The following is a 22,753-nucleotide window of genomic DNA, read 5'->3' as shown; positions in this document are numbered from 1 at the left end:
CTAATAAGTTTTAATTTAAAAGAAATAAATACGAAGTCATTTGTGTTAAAAAAAAATCAATTTCAGTAGGTGGAGCCAAGATGGTGGACTAAAAGGAGGAACTCACTTGAGCTCCTTCACCAACCACTTCCAATACCTATAAAAAAATGACTCTAAAAAATGTTAGAGATACAGAACGCACAAAGTGACAGAGAGAAAAAAAATCTCCCTCTGAAGGCAGCCTAGCAGGCTGGCAGGAAGAGTCTTTCACACAGGGTTGGGAGGCAAGCACAGTCCCACATGAGCCAAGTTGACCCAGACTCATGGCCCATACCAGTTGGACCAGATGTTGGGAGAGAGAATCCCCAGCAGCTGTGGCAGTTTCCAGACTTCTCAATCTATAAATGCCAAAGAGACAGTAAAAGGTCAGTATGGAAACCTTATGGAACTGTGTGAGAGAAGAGTACTCTCTGGCCCCTGCCCCCAGGGTGGCAGAGGTGGCTGTAGTGCCACAGCTGCACCTGCTGCCTCATGGCTGCCTCCTGAGTTTCTTGTCTTCAGACTGTAGGGGGACCAAGCTACCATTGAGAGGGTAATGGCTCTTATTTGACCTGCTTGGATTTGGGCTGTAGTTTTGGGTGGCAGTCCTGGGGTGAGGAAAACTAGTGTGCCAGTACTTGTGGTGGCTGTAGAGAGGGTGCCCTCCTCACAGCTCTGACAACAGCTCTGACATAACTGTGAAAACCCAAGCAATTTGGGACACAGCTCTCTATTTTGGAAACAGACTTCTACCATGACAAACAGCTCAAAAGTCAAGTAATTGGCTGGCAAGATGAACAGAGGAAGCACAATAAGACCATAGAATCTTTTTTGGGGGACAAAAAGGATCAAAACATGGAACCAGAAGAAGATAACAAAGTCAAAACTCCTTCATCAAAAACTTCCAAGAAAATATGAATTGATCGCAGACCATGGGGGAGCTCAAGAAAGATATTGAAAATCAAGTAAGAGAAGGGGAAGAAAAACTGGGAAGAGAAAAGAGGATGATGCAAGAAAATCATGAAAATCAAGTCAACAGCCTGACTGAAGAAAATAACACCTTAAAAAGTAGACTAACTCAAACAGCAAAAGAGACTCAAAAAGCCAACGAGGAAAAGAATGCCTTAAAAAGTTGAATTATTCATATGGAAAAGGAACTTCAAAAACTCCTTGAAGAGAATAATTCCTTCAAAATTCAATTGGAGCAATGGAAGCTAATGACTTTATGAGGAATCAAGGTACTATAAAACAGATCCAAATGAATGAAAAAAATAGAAGGAGATGTGAAATATCTTATTGGAAAAACCAGTGACTTGGAAAGTAGATCCAGGAGAGATAATTTAAAAATCATTGGACTACCTAAAAGTCATGATCAGAAAAAGTCATGATCTAATCATCCTTCAAGAAATTCTCAAGGAAAATTATCCTGATGTTCTAGAACCAGAGGGCAAAATAGAAATTTAAAGAATTCACTGACCACCTCTTGAAAAAGATACCAAGGTTTTGCTCTCACCTGTTAGCCCCAGTCCTGCTGAGTTGCTGCTGCCACCACAACCTTACACCCCTCCACACCTTGTGCCCTGCTGACCACCACCATATCCCACTATCTGTGCCTACCTAACATGTCCCTGTTCATGAGAAATGTGGCTGACGATACCAGGTCTGAAGACTTGCACCGGGAATTTGGTCGTTATGGTCCCATAATTGATGTGTATGTGTCATATGATTTCTACACTCATCATCCAAGAGTATTTGCTTACATTCAATTTGAAGATATGCATGATGCTGAAGAAGCCCTGCATAATTTGGACCAAAAATGGATTTGTGGACATCAGATCTAAATCCAGTTTGCATGAGGGGTTTGCAAAACACCAAATCAAATGAAAGCCAAGGAAGGGAAAAATGTATACAGTTCTTCTTGTTATGATGACTATGGTAGATATAGGTGATCAAGAAGCCAAAGTTATGAAAGGAGGAGGTCCAGGAGTCATTCTTTTGATTACAACTACAGAAGATCTTATAGTACTAGAAACAGGAAGTACTTTTTTCAGTATGAAAAACCACACCGTAGCAGAAGCCATTCAGACAATGATAGATCCAAACACGGAAACCAGTCTTTTTCTACAGAGATCTACACCAGAGATCTCTATTTAATCTAATACTTTATTTTAAAGATAGGAAAAACTGCAGTACAGACAATGAATCACTCATAATATTGCTGTTCAGTGAATATACCATAGGATCATAAATCTAGAGCTGGGAGGAAACGAGATCTAAATCCAATTCGAGATCACAATCCAAGTCCCAGCCCAAGAAAGAAATGATGGCTAAGTAATGTTATAGGTCTGCATCTCACACCAAAACTAGAGGCACTTCTAAAACAGATTCAAAAACACATTATAAGTCAGGTTTAAGATATGAAAAGGAATCAAGTAAAAAAGAACCAGCCAGATCCAAATCCCAGTCAAGATCACAATCTAGGTCTAGGTCAAAATCTACATAGAGGTCCTGGACTAGTCCAAACTCCAGTGGCCACTAACAGCATAATCATAATGTTTTTAGGCATGTATCATTCATTTGCTCATAGTTCAGTTTACTAAATTATCAGGAATACAATGTTGCAACAATTTTTAAAAACAAAGCCCCCAAAAAGCCCCCTCCCCCCAATTTTACTTTTGTCAGTTTTCCCTGTAGCAGGCAATGGTTATTATAATTAAAATGATATACTGTTGAGGAAAAAAAAAGAAAAAGATAAGTCCTAGGAAGGGCTTCTCCTGCTTCTTGTATTTGAAAGTCAAATTCTCTATTCAGCTCTGTTTTTTTTTTCATCAAGAATGCTCCAAAGTCCACTATTTCATTGCATGACCACATTTTCCCCTGAAAAATTGTACTCAGTTTTGTTGGTAGGGGATTCTTGGTTTTAACCCTAGCTCCTTTGACCTCTCAAATATCATATCCTAAGCTCTTTGATATGTTAATGTAAAAGCTGCTAGATCTTGTGTTATCCTGATTGTGTTTCCACAATACTCAAATTGTTTCTTTATGACTTCTTGTAATATTTTATCCTTGATCTGCGAACTCTGGAATTTGGCTATCATATTCCTAGGAGTTTTCTTTTTGGGATATTTTTCCAGAGGTGATCCGTGAATTCTTTCACATTGCCTTCTATTTTTTCATTCATATTAATTTTCCTAGTATCTAGCCATTTTTTTTTGCCTTTTGGAGGGCAATTGGGGTTAAGTAACTTGCCCAAAGTTACACAGCTAGTGTTTTTGTGTGGGTGTTTGTTAAGTGTCTAAGGCTGCAAACAAACTCAGGTCCTCCTAACTCTGGTGGCAGTGCTTTACTCACTGCGCCACCTAGCCGCCCCTCCTAACCATTTTTTTTTTTAAGATAACGCCTTTATTTTATTGTCAGAGGTAACTTCCCATTAGGACATTCCTTCTATTAATACAGATCAGCACTTACTGTGACTTATAGTTTTAGAGGGTTGCTTATGAGAGTAAGAGGTTAAGTGACTTGTCTAAGGTCACACAGCTAGTGTCTGTGGCAGAGGCAGGATTGAGCCCAAGTCTTCCTAAATGGAAGTCTGCCCACTCCTGTGTATGTCCTCAAACATATGGAAGGTTAATAGATGTCTGTGTTGCAATTGCATGAGCAGTTTTTGTAGTATGGGAAGGTGAACCCATTCCATCGTAACTCATTTAACACCATTCTGCTATTTATTATATTTTCTGATAGAAATAAAGGGACTAAGAAACAAATCCTCTGCAGAGATTTGTGTGTATGTGTGTAGAGAGAGAGAGAGAGCATTCTGATTGGAAATCAAAGACTTATCAAGAAGATGCATTAAGTAAAATTAAAAGCTTTGAATCACTAAGGAGCAGGTTTCTTTTGTGTCCTATGGGTTTAGTGGTTTCTGTTCCATGAAGCACCACCTGACTTGGTGCCCTGGAGTCACAAAGCTATTGTTGAGATTCTTCCTAGGGTCACTGGGGAGTTAAAAAGGCAAACATCTCAAGAAGTGTCCCAAACATATTCCATTGGCTGCAGCAATGTACCTATGCAGGATTGTGTTTCTTCTTTCAATTTCAAGAAAGTTTATATGTGGGTTGGCTAGGTGGTACAATGAATAGAGCAGCAGCCCTGGAGTCAGGAGGACCTGAGTTCAAATCCAGCCTCAGACACTTAACACTTACTAGACATGTAACCTTGGGCAAGTCACAACCCCGTTTGCCCTACTTTCCCCCTCCAAAAAGCAAAAAAAAGTTTATAGGAGCAAACAAACAAAATTCCTGTAAGGTCTTTTCTACTTTGAAAATATTTTGCTTGAGCCAACATGTTGGAGTAAGCAGTAAGTCGTTTTCTCTCTCCCCCTTACTTACCTTGAAAAGCCCAGAAAATATTGCCCCAGGAAAAAAGCCTGGAACATTGCAGCCAGCAGAAAGACAGCAAACAGAAGGTTAGGGAGATTAACAGGAAAGGTCCCTCTTGCTATGACTGAAAGAGACCAGCATATGTCCCAGAAAGCTGGCAAAACTGGCTCCTCAGCAAAAAAGCAGGAGACCCTGAGCCCCACGGTGGAGGAGTGGGCAAATACCAACACCAGGATCCCTCTGCCTGCCTTTGTACAGACAGGGCATCTAGCAGATATCAGCATGGAGAACCACCATTTGTCCAGTGGAAGGGTGTCCACCGGTCGCTGAACCTATCCCTGCTGAACACAGCCCTGGGTGAGTACGAGTGGCCAGAAGACCCCCACCCCACACCTCAGCCTATGAACTTTAGTGTAAACCTGGGGAAACATAGTAAAACCCCATGTGCATCTGAACATACCAGCCACCACTACCAGCTCAGCACCAGTTAAGCTGCCATGACCCTACAGACTCTAGCTGCCTGAACCTGAGGTCCCAGCACACAAAGTCAGTAACCAGGCCCCTAGCCCCCAGCACAAGAAGCTTGGGACAGTGACCCCTGCATCCCAGAGGGAAAGATCCACTTTGAAAGCCAGGAAAAATGCAAACACCCTGAGGTAGAAGCAACAAAGAAATACAAAGACCATAGATTCTTATTATAGGGACAGGGAAGATCAAAACATAAATTCAGAAGAGGACAACATTGTCACTATACCCACATCTGAAACATCAAGGGGGAATATGAATGTGTCTCAAGACTAAAAACCTTCCATAGAAGAGCTCAGGAAGGACTTTAAAAGTCAAATTAGAGAGGTAGAAGAAAAAGTGAACAATTCCCTTAAAAATATAATTGACAAAATGGGGAAAAAGTAAACTGAAGGAAACAACTCCTTAAAAAGTAGAATTGGCCAAATGGAAAATGAGGTAGTTAAAAATTAAAAGTGGAAAAGTGGAAGCTAAGGCCTCTATGAGACATGAAGAATCATCCAATCAAAATCAAAGGGATGAAAAAAATAGAAGAAATATGTAAAATACTGTAACAGCAAGCAAAGTAATTTTTTTTTTTGTTTTTCTTATTGAGTTTTAGTCAATCAAGTATCTTTGATTGAGTCTTGGCTTTGATTGAAACAAGAGTCTTTGACAGAACCAAGAGTCTAATTGGAAACAGTATGTATTGTATTACTTGGAGGGAAAGGACAGAGTAGAGAGAGGATCAGAGCTGAGATAGAGAAGTGAGCATATGTTGACTAGAGGAACTTGCTTGTAGGGAGGCATAATAGAAAGAATGTTTGTTAAGTCAGTGCTCCATCTGTCGATCTGTGTTAACCCTGTCTCTTCGTCTTTATGAGTGAATTGAGCTGAAGAGCAGAGATCCATTATAAAGCTAAGCATGAGCAGCTCTTTATCACATAGTATAGTGAACTCTCTATTTATTCAGCAGCAAAACATTCTAACCAACAACAACAAAAAAAAACATTCGAAAACATTCTAAAGGAAAACATTCTTAGAAACCAAAGTACAGCATTCACAATGATATAACATAATAACTTTTCCCTAAAGTGGCCACATAGTTTTTAACAAAAGATATCATTCAGTAAGTCTTTAACTCAGTCATCCTTAAGGAGAAATCATCTGTAAGGGATACAAAGTACAACATTCTTTCATCCCTAGAGAACAGTAAATCATTATCATGTCAGCCAACACTAAGTACCCAAGGAAAGGTCCTTTATTCTTTATAGGACTGATTCCCATATTCCATGGTTCCTCTTCCATGCTCCCAGCTCTTGTCCAAATTCACCCAACTGTCACTTGGACTCACAGGTAGGCAGCTCTCAGCTCCTCATCCAGCTCCATGTCTGGTTCCTCATCCAGGTCCCATTCCATACTGAAGCTTACAGTGACCAGTACACCTCAAGCCTTTTCTAGTTTCTTTTTATGGTAAGACAAAGCCTAACAGAGTCACAACATTCATTCACATTGCCGGCACCATCATCAATTCATTTTCTGCCTGTGAAATTAATACAGATCTACAAACAAGGTCTGAAAAATCAACACACATTATCAGTATAGTCCCAGGATCTCTGAAAACACCAGTAAAATCCTCTTCTAGGACTTCTATCAACAGACAGCAACAAAATTCTTTTTCAGGGTTTCTGAACCAGCAGCAACAGGGCTTTTGTAACAGCAGCAACATCCTCTGTCAGCAGACATTTCTGACAAAATAATATCAACACAGGCAGATAAAGTGCCAGCACCACAGCCATGTTTCTGTTCAGTCCCAGTTCTTCTCAGTCCCAGCTGTGCTTGAGCTTTTTATCTGTCATTAGCTCCTCCCTCTCCTGCCCACCTCTTATTTCCTACCTGTTCCTGTCTTTGACAAGTCCCTCCTACTGTGGGCTTCACAAGTTCTGTTTTTTAACAAAGACTTGATGTGATCAGGGTAAGGCTCAAAGACATTTGACATGAAACAAGGTGCTAAATAACTGAAATAAGGTGCTAAGTACTCCTTTGCTTGGCATTACATCTGCCCACAGGAAGGAGGCTTTGCTTAAGTCCCTTTTAAGAACGGTTAAAGTGAATTGAAATGATGGTGCTGGTGATGTGTATGAATATTTTTGTAGACCTGTTAAGCTATGTTTTTCTAGAAACAGAAACTGTAGGCAGGAATTCCTACAGTCTGCTGTAGGCCAGGAGCTTGGAGTGGAGCAGTCCCCATAAGCTGAGTTTTAGAGTAGGAGCAGGGAAGCTGCCTTCATGTGAATCCAGGTAAGAGTCAGGAGTGATTGGCCCACAGAGGAAGAGCCATGGAGTTTAGAAGTCAGTCTCAAGTAAAGATGAGAGAGGACTTTATTTGGACACTTTATATTGATTGAGGACATTATGACTTACTATGACTTTGGGGTAAATAGTGTTTGCATTTCCTGCTATTTTTAAGGATGTGTCATGCAAGGGGAGACAATAGCCGGGAACCCCTTGATTTGGGAGATGTAATGATATATACCATGTAATGTGTTATGCTAGGGAAGACCATCATCTGGCATATCCTACTTGTGTAAACAAGTATTTTGGGAATGTTACTGAATCTAATGATATATCTATGCATCATATGATATGTTGAATGTTATTATATATCTATATCTATATACCTAGGTATCTAGATAAGAGATGGAGATATGGATAGATAGAGATAGAGAGACATCAATATTGATTATATGTTTTAAGGATGTTGCTATGAATGTTATGCTTCTTTGAACAATGTTTAGTTTGTTGCTGAATAGAGAACTCATTCTACTATATGATTAGACCCCTAAAATTATTCACAGAAGCAGTGCTCAGGTATGCTTCCATGATTGGCATTCCAAATACCTGGAAAAGCAACTGACCTGGAAAATAGATAAAGGAGAGATTAATTTAAGAATTATTGGTCTACCTGAAAGTCATGGTGAAAAAATGAGCTTGGATAGCATCTTCCAAGAAATAATCAAGGAAAACTTCCTTAAGGTCCTAGAGCCAAAGAGTAAAATAGTCCTTCAAAGAATCTACCAATTACCTCCTGAAAGAGATCCCAAATTGAAAACTTCAAGGATTATAGTTAAATTCCAAAATTATTAGGTCAAGGAAAAAATAGAGCAAGCAGTCAGAAAGAAACAATTCAGATATTGTGGAACCACAGTCAGCATCATGCAGTACCTTGGAAGTTCTACATTAAAAAACTGGAGGGCTTGGGACATGCTATTCCATAAGGCAAAGAAGCTTGAATTGCAATGAAGGATCATCTACCAAGCAAAATTGAGTATAAACTTTCAGGCAAGAAGATGGACATTTAATGAAATAGGGGACTTCCAGATGTTCCAAATTAAAAGGATCAAAGGTCAATAGAATTTTTGATCTTCAAATAACGGACTCAATAGAGGCATAAAAAGATAAACAGGAAAGGAAAGGAAAAAAAAAACATGCTATTCAATAATGGAAAACTGTTTAAATCCTTACATCAGAAGATGATACTTGCCAGACGGATTTACTATCAAATTCTATCAAACATTTAAAGAATAACTGATTCCAATACTCTACAAACTATTTGGGAAAATTAGTGAAGGAGTCCTACCAAATTATTTTTGTGACACAAACATCATACTTAATCAGGGAGAGATTAAAGGGAAAAAAGAAAATTATAGACCAATTTCCCTTATGAATATAGATGCAAAAACTTTAAATACAATATTAGCAAAAAGACTACAGCAACCTATCAGAAGAATAATACACTTTTATCAGGTAAGATTTATTCCAGGGGGCGGCCAGGTGGTACAGTGAGTAAGAGTGCTGGCCCTAGAGTTGGGAGACCCAGGATCAGTTCCGGCCTCAGATACTTAGCACCCACTCAAAATAACTGGCCATGTAAACTTGAGCAAGTTACATAACCCCAATTGCTTTAAAAAAAAGAGTTATTTCAGGAATGCAAGTATGGTTTAATATTAGGAAAACCATCAGAACTTCAGCTCAGTGTGCTAGGCCTGCCTGCAGCCTGCCTCCCTCAAAGAAGGGAATTGCCTTGATGTCTCCATTGCAAACAGTTCCTGACTATCAAGACTCCTATTCCTCTTTTTTCTTCTTCAACTCAGGTTTCTCCATCTCTAGTTTTTCCTTTCCTCATTCTCTCTCCCTCTTTCTTCTCACCTGTCTCATTCCTTCTCCTTCCCCTCCCACTCTCCCTTGGCTGACTTCTCTCACATTTGTATCAAAAATGCAGTATTCACAATGCCTACGGTAACTAGAAATATGCTGATATGGTTATTAATCACATAATATACCAGGTTCTCTACATGGGGAATAAAGCTAGAACATTTATTCAAATACCAGAAAACTGAGTCCCAAAACCAGAAAGTCAAAGTCATCACAGTAGTTATAAAGCTGGCACAAGTAGTTAATGTAGTAAACACCCACATTCTCAAGCCTTCAAAACAGAACAGGCTACCTCAGGCAAAGGTCCTCCTTTTCCCACTCAGGGCAACTTCTCAGTATCCACAAAGTGTGCTCCCAGCAGCTCTGCCCCCCGCCCCCCCCTGCAGTTCCTATCCTTGGCAATCCTCAGAAGGAGTCCTTAGCAGAAATTCTGGCTGGCTCAAAAACAAGAGTTATAGGTGCAGCCACTGTTGCTGCCACTGCCACTGCTGCTGCTGTCAATGCCACAAGCACTCTAGTTTGGGTTCAGCTTCCTCTTTCCCCACCCCTTCCTGCTATGTCAGCAAGTTCAAGGGGCATGGAAGAACTTTAAATTTCAAACCATAACAACATTCTCCCTCTTTCCCTTTCTCCTCCTCTATCCCTTCTCCCTACCTTTTACTTTCCCTTTCCTCTTCTTCTCCTTCTTTCCCTCTCCTTTACATACCTCTCACACACCACCTCTTTTGTTCTTTTTTGCCCACTCCCTCTTCCCCTTTCTAGCTCTTTTATTTCCCCCCTCAGTCCTCTTATCTCTCTCTCCCTCTCATTCTCTCTCTCATTCCCTGTATCCCCCTTCCTCTTCCCTTTTCTTCCTATATATTCCTCCTATTTCCTTCCCTCTCTTCCCCTCTCCTTGTTTCCCTCTCCCTAATTTGGCAAGCACCAAAACACACACACACACAATGAAATTCACTATATTTTAACAGAAGTGGCTAGTTGGCAATAGTCATGTTGGAATCATGTGGATAAGAGTACTTATTGTGATCATCAACTAGTGAGAGCAAAGGTCAAAACTAATTCTAACTCAAGAGAGATTAAAAACAAAAGAGGACCCAAATGTGTTTACAACACTTTCAATCTCACCTTTTAAAATCATACTCTTAATTTGTTAAAATTAGAAATTTACTAAAGACATGATCCTTGACTGTTACCATTTTTTTTGTTTGTTGTTTTCATTCACATGTGACTCTTCATGACCACATTTAGGGTTTTCTTGGGAAAGATACTAAAATAGTTAGCTATTTTCTTCTCCAACTCATTTTTTTACTGGAAATCTTTTTATTGTAAGTGGATTAGGACAGTTAGACACAGGTTAGATGATTCCAATTTTGTTGGCAACATCTAAAGCATCACAATCTGGAGCAAATCAGACATAGGCCTTCTCTCCCTCAGTGTGTTAATCTTGGCCACACTGTCATACAGTTTCTTTAATGAATGCTTAAACTGATGTTTGTTGGCCTTGACATCCACAATGAAGATGCAATGCCATGCATGATCAGCTTTCCAGAAGAATGCTACTGTGAACGGCTTTTAAGGTTCTGATTACATGGTATAGGGAATACTCTATTCAATGACAAATCAGAGCAAAACATTCACAGAGAATCAAGGTACAGCATTCACAATATTACAATTTATCACAGAAAATCACAATATAGTATTCACAACAACTTATCATTTAAATGGCCACATAGTTTTCACCAAAGTGGTCAAAATATTTAGAACAAAGAACAATCATTTCAAAGTACAATAGTCAAAGTCTTCCACTCATGGGGCACACTAAGTTAACTCAATCAGTCACTTATTCAGCAATTACTAAGTATCATTAATCACTAAATACGATCATTAGAAAATACAGACTCTCCACCCCTAGGTCACTAGTAAACTACAATTTCATCATTACTCAGTACACAGGGAGAAGTCTTTTCATCTTGACTTGGGGCCTGTTCTCAGATTCCCTGGATCCCCTTCCATGGTCCCAGATTCTACCTGGATTCACCAGACTGTCACCTGGGTTCAATGGCAGACAGCTCTCAGTTCCTTCTCCAGCTCTCTGGGTGGGTCCTTCTCCACACTGAAGTTCTCAGAGTCCAGTCCATCTCAAATCATTCACCATTTCTGCTCCCAGCATTCAAGGCTCAACCATGCCACAAAGAGACACACTCCCTGCATCCCAGTCATGCTTCCTCAGTATTCTGCAGCTCATTCAAAAAATCTGAATCACCTTATCCAGCCTGGGGGGAGGGGGCTCCTGGGCTTTGGGGCTCCTGGATTCCTGGGCTCCTGGGCTCCTCTTCAGCCTCCTCCTGGCAGCTGCTCCTGCCTCTTTAGTGCTCCAAGAAATTCTGACTGTGCCTGTCTGGGGCTTTTGTTATATACACAGCATTAGCTACTTCCTGTTTCAGCCAACCCCTTCCTCTTACATCAGAACAGGGTTTCATACCTTCTGTGTCTTTCACAGAGGTTTGATTAATTACTAAGTGCTAAGTACCTGCTTACTTGCCAATACAAAAAGGGGTCTTCAAATTCAAATTACATTACCTTTACTGAAGACTAGCCCCCATCCCCATGAAATTCAGTCATAGAAGAAATGGCCAGAATAAAGTAAAGAAGAATGGATTTCTTTGACGTCTCAGATACCTGGTTTTTATGATGTATATCAATTTTAGGGAGAGTTCTAAACATGAACACTCTTGATGGACAGGTTTTAAGTGTGAATGGTTTGAACATTTGCTATACTATACACTATACTAATTCATAGTCTCAGTCTAAATAACACTGTAGTCATTCTGCACAAAGAGGCACCTCTCAGTCTCATATGTTCTAATTTCAATCCTGTTAAATTCATTCTAAGATTAATAGGTTATATGATATTCATAATATCTTCCATTATTTAATGTCAAATTGATCTCTTGTATTAACTTGCCTTTTTATGGCTTTCCTAAAGAGGAGGCCTGAGATATACCTATGAAAATTCAAAGATACACTAATAGAAGCATCATTTCCCCTTTTATAGAGATTACGCAAAGAGTGGTATCATTCTGTACAGGCTCATGAAAAAAAAGTTTGGATGGTTATTGCTATCTCGTATATAAGGCAAATGGTCATGATTAAAGTCAAATTACTACATAGGTAAGTATGTGAAAGACATTAGATGAGAATCCCAGCTTGTGTCTGTGTGTGTCTGTGTCTGTGTGTGTGTTCGTCTCTTTTAAACCTTTTGTCCCTTTTGCTAAGGTCCTAAAGAGATACTTCCCTGTTTTCATAATTAGAGAGAGTTCTATCCTAATGGAAAAGCTGCAACTATTTCAACTTTTATTCCATCCTGCCCTCTCATATCTCTGTATCTTCCCTAATTCCAGGACGATCACCCCCCTTCCCCCTACTCCTGCCTCCATATTCTTGTTTAAATGCCAACTTTCTTTTTAAAGACCCAAATTAAGTGCTGCTTCCCCCAAGAAAGCTTACCTAATATTTTTCCAGTTGGTAGGGGCATATCCCCCCACCCCAAAATTCTTCTACTACGTTTTTGTCTCTTTTCTGTAGTTTATTAATTTTTATTGTCATTTGTATTCAGTAGACATCAAGGTGTAGCACAGAGTTAGGCTTGGATTCAGGAAGATCTAGTTTCAGATTCACCTCTGAAACTTAGATTTAAAACTGGCATGACTCTGTGAGGCCACCTAGCCCAACCTCATTATCTTACCCATAAGAAAACTGAAACCTAGAGAGATTAAAAGACTTGACCAAAGTCACACAGTTAGAGCTTGGATTCAAATCTAAATCATTTTATTGCAAATCCAGCCATCTAGCTGCCATAAAATCCTGGGTAAACTATGTGGTCTTATGGGCCCTTTATTAAGTTAGTTATGGGTTGCTATTTCTATTTGCATTTATAAAAGTTTACATGCCAAGAGTTACCCATATTGATGAAACTGTAGTTCATTCTTTTATTCATGTTTGTGAAACTGTCTTCTCTTCTACTAAATGTTAAGATCCTTGATGACAAAAATGGTGTAGGATTTCATTTTTTCTGCTAAGTACATGACAAAGGGCCTTGCATGCGGCAGGAACATTAGCAAATGTTTGTTGAATTAAATTAATTTAATTAAATTTAGAGTCAAAAGCTTTAAGGCCTTGTTATTAATTTAAATGTTAAGTTGAACCGTTTATATAAATTTTTGACCTCTTAAAAGGAATGTTTGGGTAAATGTTTGTTATGCTTAAAGTTCACCACCTTTCAGATTGTCCTTTAAATGCTTTGATTTATTTCTTCCTTAAACAAATATTGAACATGTCAACATTAAGGAAATATACTTAAAGATTTTCTAGTCCCATATTCAGCATGAAATCTTTGCTTCCCCTCACATTGTTTCCCAGATCTGAAGAGAGAAATTTCTGCTTTGTCCTTAATGCTCCTCCTCCTCCTCTTCTTCCTCCTTTTCCTCCATTTTCTTTGTCTTCTTCATTTTCATCATTTTTCTCCTCTTCTCCTTTCCCCAGTTTAATAACAGAAGCATCAATAATTGCCATGTGGAAGAGGTAAGGAGCCAAAAATCTATTTTTTATGGTATAGTGATGCTACCACTCACATTAATATGAAAGGGAAAAAATCAAGCTTTTCTATTTTCAAGTTTTCCCCCATCAAAAACACTAATGAAATTCCATCACATTACATATGTTCATGTCTTAAGATGATCATTACTGTCTAAATATTGCTTCTCAGTCATGTTTGTTTGTAGTAATTAATCTGCTTTACTGAAAAGCAATGTGGTATGATCAAATCAACACTTAAACAGCTGCACAAAAGTGGAATCTGCAGGGAACTGGATTAAAAAAAAAGAAAGGTTTTAATCACATATCATAATGACATGATTTTGCCATACCTTTTTAAAAGAAAGCCCAAGTAGAGACCTTCCAGAAAATAGGGGCTTAATGAATGAATGAAGATTATTTACAAATTTAGGCTTCATGTCAGGAGAAACTTTCTTTCATTTAGAGCAATTCTGAAGTGTAATAATGGGCTGCCCCAAAGGCAGTATGTTCCCACTATGGCCAGTACCAAAGATCTTTAACCAAAGGCAGGGTGTTTATCAAATATGTTGTGTGGATTCTTTTTGCAGCAGGGTTTAGCCAATATGTAGGAGTATTGTGAGACACAAATAAGATAATGGATATAAAGCTCTTTAGAGATTTTAAAGTGCTGCATTAATACCAGTTATTATTATGATTATCATTAGCCTACAGGTGCCAGAACTCTAGTCTGATGATTGATGTATTCTCTGAGTCTTCTATTGAATATTTTTTGAGCTCAGATAAAATTTATAGAGCAATACAAAAGTGTCCTGGTAAATGTTTAACTGGGCTTTCTAAAAAAAAAAGTATGTATTTGGAATTTCATTTTTAATCAGTCTTATTAATACTTTCTTAAGTCTAGATATCAGCTAAACAATAAAATAAACTGTGATTTGTACAAAATGTGGATTTCTGAAGTGTAAATGGTTACAATGAAAATTTAATAATCAGTTCACACAAGTAGCTTAGAGTTGCCTCTAGCTCACTGTTTTCTATATGGCTGCTGAGGTACCATCCAACTCTAAAAGTCTGTGATTTTGTTTATTTTCTAGTTTATTATCCATTCCTTTGTTGTCTCATAAACTTCTCAAGTGTGTCTGCTCTGTTTTCCTCAATATCCCAGGCTTTTCCTTTGTGTCCCTGTCCCATCATGGGCAGATATCTTCTACTAGTTCCAACATCTAAGGACTTATGATTATCTTTCTTCTTTCTTCCTGCCCTCCAAATACTGTCTGTTCTCTGGCTTATCAGAAAACCTAATTAGCTACTTTAAGAAATAAATTTATGTCAATAAGAAAGAGTTCATTTCCAAATGAGATCTTCTGCAGGCATTAACACATATCTTCCATCTTTGTTCCTAACCTATTAAGGACTCCAAAGATGAGGATTTTATTACTAATATGATGGATTGTTAGAGTCATAGATGTAGATATTTTGGGGAAAGGAAAAAATTTGGAAGAACCCTTAAATCAAACTAGAAGAGCTGTTACTTGTACAAGGAGACATTGATATAAATCATGAATATAAATCAAGATCATAATAACTGATTTGAAAGGGAACTTGCAAAATTAAAGAATGCATAACTGAAAAAATAAATCAAATGATTACTATGAGTCAAGTACTGTGCTTAGTTTTGTGGATACAATTACTAAAACAAAAATAATCCTTCTCTAAAAGCAATGTATATTCTCAAAGTGAGACAATACACATCTTGGCCCAAGAGAGGGACTTTGGTCCACAAAGTTATAAGAATGGTGAGTGGTGTCATAGGGTAGTAGATTGATAAGCCCCTTTCATGTACAATGAAGAATTTAATTTGATCATGGTTCCAGATAAACTCATTTTGGGAAAGATGCTGATGAAGCTGGCAAGAAAATGTGAAAAAGTAGTAAAGGGGAATTGAAGAAGCTTTTATCAAGTGCTGCTATATGACAGGAACTGAGCTAAACACTTTACAAATATGATGTCAATAACAATAAGAGTTTGTAAGTTATAGCACTTTCATCAGAAATAAAATTTGAATCTCTGACAAGAGTTACACAAATTAACAAGTATAACTTGTTCTGATTCCTTTGATATATTATACAATCATAATTTCTACATGTAAAAATCACTAGAATTTAAAAGATCACTGTTACAAGGGGTTAACTTAATTAAAAATCTATTATACTAAATCTGATTTAACAAAATGTATTTTAAAATGCAAAATCAATATTGCTTGATTATAATAGTTACAGTTAGAGCTTAGGCTAATGCAATAGGAAAGATTCAGTCTTGTCCTTTTCCAAACATTGTTTGAAATTGGCTTCTGACATTTCCCACATTTTGTTTCTATATCTGGGAACTTTATATTGGTGAGCCCTCTAGGGTTCACCAAATGGCCTATTTAATTTAGCTATATATATATATATATATATATATATATGCATATATATATATATATTCTATATAAATATATATTTAACTATATATTTACATTTACAATCCTTTCTAACATTCAGTCAGTCTCTATCCAGTAGTTCCTTCTTTTCTACATATAAACCTACTGATTTCCATTACTTTCATCCTGAAACAAAAACAATAAATAAGCACTTAACCCTGTCATCTCCTCAGGCTCTCTTCCTATGTATCTTTCTCTCTTTTGCTGCTAAACTCCAAGAAAACAAAAACCTACTATCACTGCCTCAATTGCCTTATAACCTATTAACTGTTAAATCTCTTCTTCACTAGTTTCTAGCCTCATAACTTGACTGAAATAGCTCTCTCCAAGATGACTAATAATATAATTCTTGCCTAATGCAATGACCTTTTCTCAGGCAGTATGCTAACCTTGAAATCAGGAAGACACAGGTTCAAATCCCACCTCTGATATTTCTTGGTGGGGTGATGACAGATAAATCATTTAACCTTTCTAGGCCTTAGTTTCTTAATGTAGAAAATGATAATGCCTATAGTACCTATCTTAAAAATCTGAGAGATTTCAAATGAGATGTTATATGTAATGGTATCTATCTCTAGGGTATGGGAGGAAGGGAAGAAAGAAAGAAATTTACAAGATAATTTTGTTGTATATTTGATAGAAATAGCAAGATGTATGCATTAGATTTGCAGTTTCTTGTACAATTATATTTTTATTGTACTGTTGTTATGGAAATGCCTATTTTATTCCTCAAATTAAAAACAAAATAATAAAATGGTTTTACAAATGTCAGACATTAATATTCTTGACCTCTTTGCACTAATTCAACACTGTGCACAGTAGCTTACATAGGGTTTCCTTATAATACACTCACACACTTCCCATCTTAGTTGCCTTTACTACTTGATGACAGGTCTCTTATCTGTGCATAGTCACATACTGTGAACTACATGCTCTACTCTCTCCACGCTTTTTCTCTAAGTAATCTCATCAATTCCTCTAGATGTAATTATTATCACTATTAAGATGACTCCAAATTCTAAATATCCAGTCATTATTTCTTTTTTTTTTTTTAAGCAATCAGGGTTAAGTAACTTGCTCAAGGTTACACGGCCAGTTATTTCTGGGTGTGGTGCTGAGTGTCTGAGCCCGGGATTCGATCTCCAGGTCGTCCCAACACTGGAGCCGGTGCTCCTACTTGCTGAGCCACCTGGCCGCCCCTAAGCAATTGGGGTTAAGTAATTTGCTCAAGGTTACATGGCCAGGTGTTTCTGGGTGGGTGCTAAGTGTCTGAGCCCGGGATTCGATCTCCAGGTCTTCTCAACACTGGGGCCAGTGCTCTTACTCGCTGTGCTACCTGGCCGCCCCCAGTCATTATTTCTTTACAGGGCTCTATTTTTACATCACAATTGTCTGCTGGACATATTTACCTGGATATCTAATAGGTACCTCAAAAGCCTAATTTATTGAAAAATCAATTTATGTTTGTTTTTCCTTCTTAATCTCACCTTTCATCCCAATTTACAGGCATCTTTATCCTTTTTTTTCACTGTGTTATAACTAGGTATCACCCTTGACTCTATTTTCCAGCACTCCCCCATATCCAATCACTTATGTTTTGTGTCCCTCCCCTCTTCCCCCGTAGTATCTCTCACATTAATTCCCTTCTCCATAATCACACGGCACAATATTGTAGGCTTATGTCACATATTGCTCGGATAATTGTGATACATGCCAAATGTATTCCTTTCATTCATCTTTTCCATTCTTCGTGTGCAGACTTTCCAAATCCATAATTCTAAAGCATAGTTTTGACTGTTCCACTCCACAGCTCAACAAACTTTAGTGAATCCTTAGTGCTGCTAAGGCAAAATCTAAACTTCTCTGTTTGATTGTTAAAGATGTTCACAATATAGATCCAAATTATCATTGTAAAAATATTTTCATTTTGACCCTCCCCCACCATCTAATTCTTCCTTCCAGTCAAAATGGCCTCCATGCTGATCCCGAAACATCATATTCTGTCTTCATCCTGGGTGCATTTACACAGGATATTCTCCATGGTTGGAGTGCTTTTCTTCGTCATCTCAGTCTTTTGGACCATAGGACCCTCCAGGGTTCACCAAATGGCCTATTTAATTTACTTAGTTAGATCATTTTGTTTTTATTGTGTATATGTCCGGTATTTACATTTTCATGAAAAATATTCTCTCTCTCCTATATCCCTCAGTAAAATGTAAATTCTTTAAAGACTATCTTTTCTTTTTTACAATGTCTGGCACAAATGAGACACTTAATAAATGCCTGGTGTTTGAATTTTCTCTTCAGATAGTCATTTTTAAAAGCGTCTTCTACAGAGTGAATAAATAGTTATTTAATGAATTTTTACTAAGCTACAAAATTTATGAAGCTTGCCTGAGGCAACTTCCACATCATCTTGTGTATTATGAGTTCTGAGATTTTTACAATAGTGGAACATTTCACTTTGATAATCATTTTGCTGTTAAGTATTTTAAAAACTATTTTAAAATAATTATATTTTCTTTTCTTTTTTTTAAGCAATTGGGGTTAAGTAACTTGCTCAAGGTTACATGGCCAGTTATTTCTGGGTGTGGTGCTGAGTATCTAAGCCCAGATTTGATCCCCAGGTCATCCCGACACTGGAGCTGGTGCTCTTACTCGCTGAGCCACCTGACTGCCCCTAAGCAATTGGGGTTAAGTAACTTGCTCAAGGTTACATGGAGAGGTGTTTCTGGGTGGGTAACAAGTGTCTGAGCCCGGACTCGATCCACATGTCATCCTGACACTGGAGCCAGTGCTCTTACTCGCTGTGTTACCTGGCCGCCCCAATAATGATATTTTCTATAGGCATTTCATTCTAGATGTCTTTTGGGCCTCTCTAACTAAATATATCAAAAACTTAGCATATCATTTTCCATAAAAAATTCACATTTCTTGTGAACTTCCTTATTTCAATCAAAGTTACAACTCATTTTGTGACTTTGGTCTTATCCCTAATATCTCATGCTCCCTCACTCCCACGTGTGATCATTGGTCAAATCTTGTCATTCCTTCCTCTACAACATCTGTCAAATCTATCTTTCTCCCAAAGTCAGTCGTCTAGGTCAGGACCTCATCATGGGATACATAGAATATTGAAATAGCTTCCTAATAGGATTTCCTGCTCCTATTCTCTCTCTCTCTCTCTCTCTCTCTCTCTCTCTCTCTCTCTCTCTCTCTCCCTCTCTCTCTCTCTCTCTCTCTCTCTCTCTCTCTCTCTCTCTCTCTCTCTCTCTCTCTCTCTCTCTCTCTCTCTCTCTCTCTCTCTCTCTCTCTCTCTCTCTCTCTCTCTCTGTCTCTGTCTCTCTCTCTCTCTCTCTCTCTCTCTCCTCTCTCTCTCTCTCTCTCTCTCTCTCTCTCTCTCTCTCTCTCTCTCTCTCTCTCTCTCTCTCTCTCTCTCTCTCAAGAAATTTTCTTAAGTACAAGTTGGACTTTGTCAATCCCCTACTTGATAAACTCCAATAATTTTCTTCCTTTTAGGATCAAGTATAAACTCCTTATAAGCTAGACCCAATCAGCTTCCTAGCCCTGTTATATATTACTCTCTTTTCATCACTTGGTTGTCAAGCAAAACCATTCCTGACATTTACTGTCTTAAATCTTATTATCTCAAGCACCCACTGACATGTGTAGCATATAGCAAGTAATTAATACTTGCTGAATACTTGGTTGACAATAATTAAAATTTTATACTAATTTTAAAATCATATATGTTCAGAACAATTTCATTACAAATGTGATAATATCTTAAAAATGCTTATATTGTGAAAATTATTTCATTTGATATCTATAACTGTTTTATAGCTATGAAAAAATGGATGCATTAGCTCTCTATACATGATATCTAGCAATAACTTTCATTTGCCCTTTAAACAAGTGGGGAAGGGTTCTTTTTGGTTCATTATATTTTCATTTTTTTAGTCAAGAGTTTTTTTTCAAATTCTGTGTTGTTTACAAATTCCTTTTCTTATTGTGCCAGAATTATTAAAAATATATATATGTCTGAGTGTTGGCCTTGACTTTCCCAGTAAAATTAGCAGCCAAACTATCTGCTTAGAATCAGAGATTTGTGTGTGGGGGGAGAGAAGAATATGAATAAAGTTTGGAATGGTGGCTCTGGGGCATGTGACAGAATGATTCAAGGGAAAATTAAAGGACAGATATGCAGCAATAAGGTCCCAGCTGAACTTGGCTGACTTGAATTTTAAAACGACTCAGTCAACCCAATTTCAGAAAACATATCATCCTCAAGGTTGAGAATAGGCACATGATGAACAATGAAGGATCACAAATAAAAGAATTCAAAGGTGGGGAACATAACTTAATCAATTAAACTTAATTAACTAAAGTGTCAAATATAAAAAGAAGCGAAGCTAGTCAAATAGCAATAAATTGGAAGAAAATATATGGACTTCAATGATAATAAATAATAGTTTGGGAGGAGTAAAATAGAGAGATAGATGGGTAGAGCATTATGATTTAAAAATATAATTTCAAATGTAAAACTTATAAACTATTAGAAGGAGACTCAATTCATAACTATCAACATTCGCTTTTTTTCTGTAAATTTAATAGAAACTAAATGCTGTGCATTGTACATGAGTTACAAGTACAAACAAAATGTAATATTTTGTTTGCCCTCAAAAAAGTTTATATTCAAATAAACTGCCCTCAAAAAAGTTTATATTCTAATGATGGAAAATCATAAATAAAATGAGCTGAAAAGGGCTGGAGGGAAGGTACTTGTTTGGAGTCATGAAAATGATTATGGAGAGTCAGAAGTAGAGCTAGGAGGAGAATAAAGTATGAGTGCATTGCCCCACCTCCCTCACCACAATATAGGCCTTAGAAGGAACTCACCATTGAAAGAAAGAGGTCAAAAGGGAGGAAAATTTCAAAGTGATAAAGCTATTGAGGTATGATGACAAAGTATAAAGAGTCAGAAGCGCGACCAGAAAGAGAGTTTGTCCTTGAACTAGTTGATGGATATTAATTTCACCATCAATCTGCTATTAAGACTTACACTTATCATCACTTCCAATTTTTTGAAAATTTACCAACTATTCAGGGATAGGCCAATATTAAGAATATAAATGGATAGTAATGATTTTACATGCATTCGGGTAAAATAGAACAAGCATGAGTGTTTTATAAATTATGTGCATTCACTCATTTTAATCCAAACCAACAAGATAGCTAACATTGAGTAACATTATCATTTTCACCCATTTCTAATGATTTTGTGTATCAGTTTAATGTATATGTAGATGAAACAACATGAATAGCAAAGTAGCCATGTTTGCTTATTGTTGTCAGGTTCCTTGGAACATCAATAGACAAGGGTCCCCGACCATGATGTAATAGAAAAGTTACTTGAACTGTAGTCAGAGGACCTGTGTTTGAATCCTATATTTATTTTTCTTCTGTGATTTTGGATGCCATTAATTCCTTCGGAGTTCAGTTTCTTTTTCAGCAAAATCAGCTAAATTAGATGGTTCCTTTGTTCCCTATAACTCCTTAAATATCTATCATACTAGAAACAGACATTTTCAATGGGATATGATGACAGTTGTGAGTTTTGATCAATTGATTTATTAATCTTTTCCTTCCTTCCTTCCTTCCTTCCTTCCTTCCTTCCTTCCTTCCTTCCTATCTTCCTTCCTTCCTTCCTTCCTTCCTTCCTTCCTTCCTTCCTTCCTTCCTTCCTTCCTTCCTTCCTGCCTTCCTTCCTTCCTTCCTTCCTGCCTTCCTGTCTTCCTGCCTTCTTCCTGCTTTCCTTCCTTCCTTCCTGCCTTCCTTTCTGCCTTCCTTCCTTCCCTCCATACCTATATAATACACATCTATAGATATAACTTCAAGACCATACTTTTCAAATATAATTTATCTAAAGTGACTTTCTTGTTGTTCTTCCCATATGACACTCTATCATAGGAGTCTGTAACTTTGCTCTGACTGTCCCCTATTCCTGAGATTTACTCCCTCCTTACTTGTCCCAGAAAATCCCCATTTTCCCTTACAGTTTATTTAAAAAAAACTTGTTTGTTTGTTGTCTTTTGTTCTTGAAGAACAAAATGACATCACTATGTTGGAGTCAATGTACAGTATGTCTATGTACAGACTGTGGTGGATCGGATTGATAAGAGCTTAGAAGGTTCTATTACAGGTTGAGCATAATTAGTCTATATGAATGTCTGTAGTGGACATATCTCTATATTTTCATGTCTCACATTTCTTTTGAGCAACTGCAATTCTGTTTCATTCACTTCAAGCAGTACCTCTTACATAAATGCTTTCCTGATTCCTTTTACTTTCTACTGCCCCCCCCCCCACCCATGATGTGGATTCTCAATATTCTGTCTGACTGAAGAAATTGTGAATATACTATTTTCCCAATCAGTATCCCCTTTTCCAATGGGCCCATTCACTGCAGCTATGGGAAACATTTTGTGTGCCAGAAAACTTCAAGTTCCCTGGTGTCTGTGTACTGTAGGGGAGTGAAGTGAGAGAGATCCTCAGTCAATGGCTAGCTGAATCATCTGTGGAATGA

At 37.7% G+C, this 22,753-nt stretch overlaps 1 pseudogene; it reads left to right on the top strand.

The window, feature by feature from the left end:
* The first annotated feature begins 325 nt into the window (after positions 1–325).
* LOC138170225 (serine/arginine-rich splicing factor 10 pseudogene) lies at positions 326–2,594 on the top strand (annotated as a pseudogene).
* The last annotated feature ends 20,159 nt before the right edge of the window (positions 2,595–22,753 follow it).

The sequence above is a fragment of the Petaurus breviceps genome, unplaced genomic scaffold (assembly GCF_028583685.1).
Source record: "Petaurus breviceps papuanus isolate PSGF00001 unplaced genomic scaffold, PetGlider_PUasm1.0 38, whole genome shotgun sequence".
Classification (NCBI taxonomy): Eukaryota; Metazoa; Chordata; class Mammalia; order Diprotodontia; family Petauridae; genus Petaurus; species Petaurus breviceps.
The sequence above is the reverse complement of the archived record's forward strand: the minus strand, read 5'-3'. Positions and strand labels throughout refer to the sequence as shown.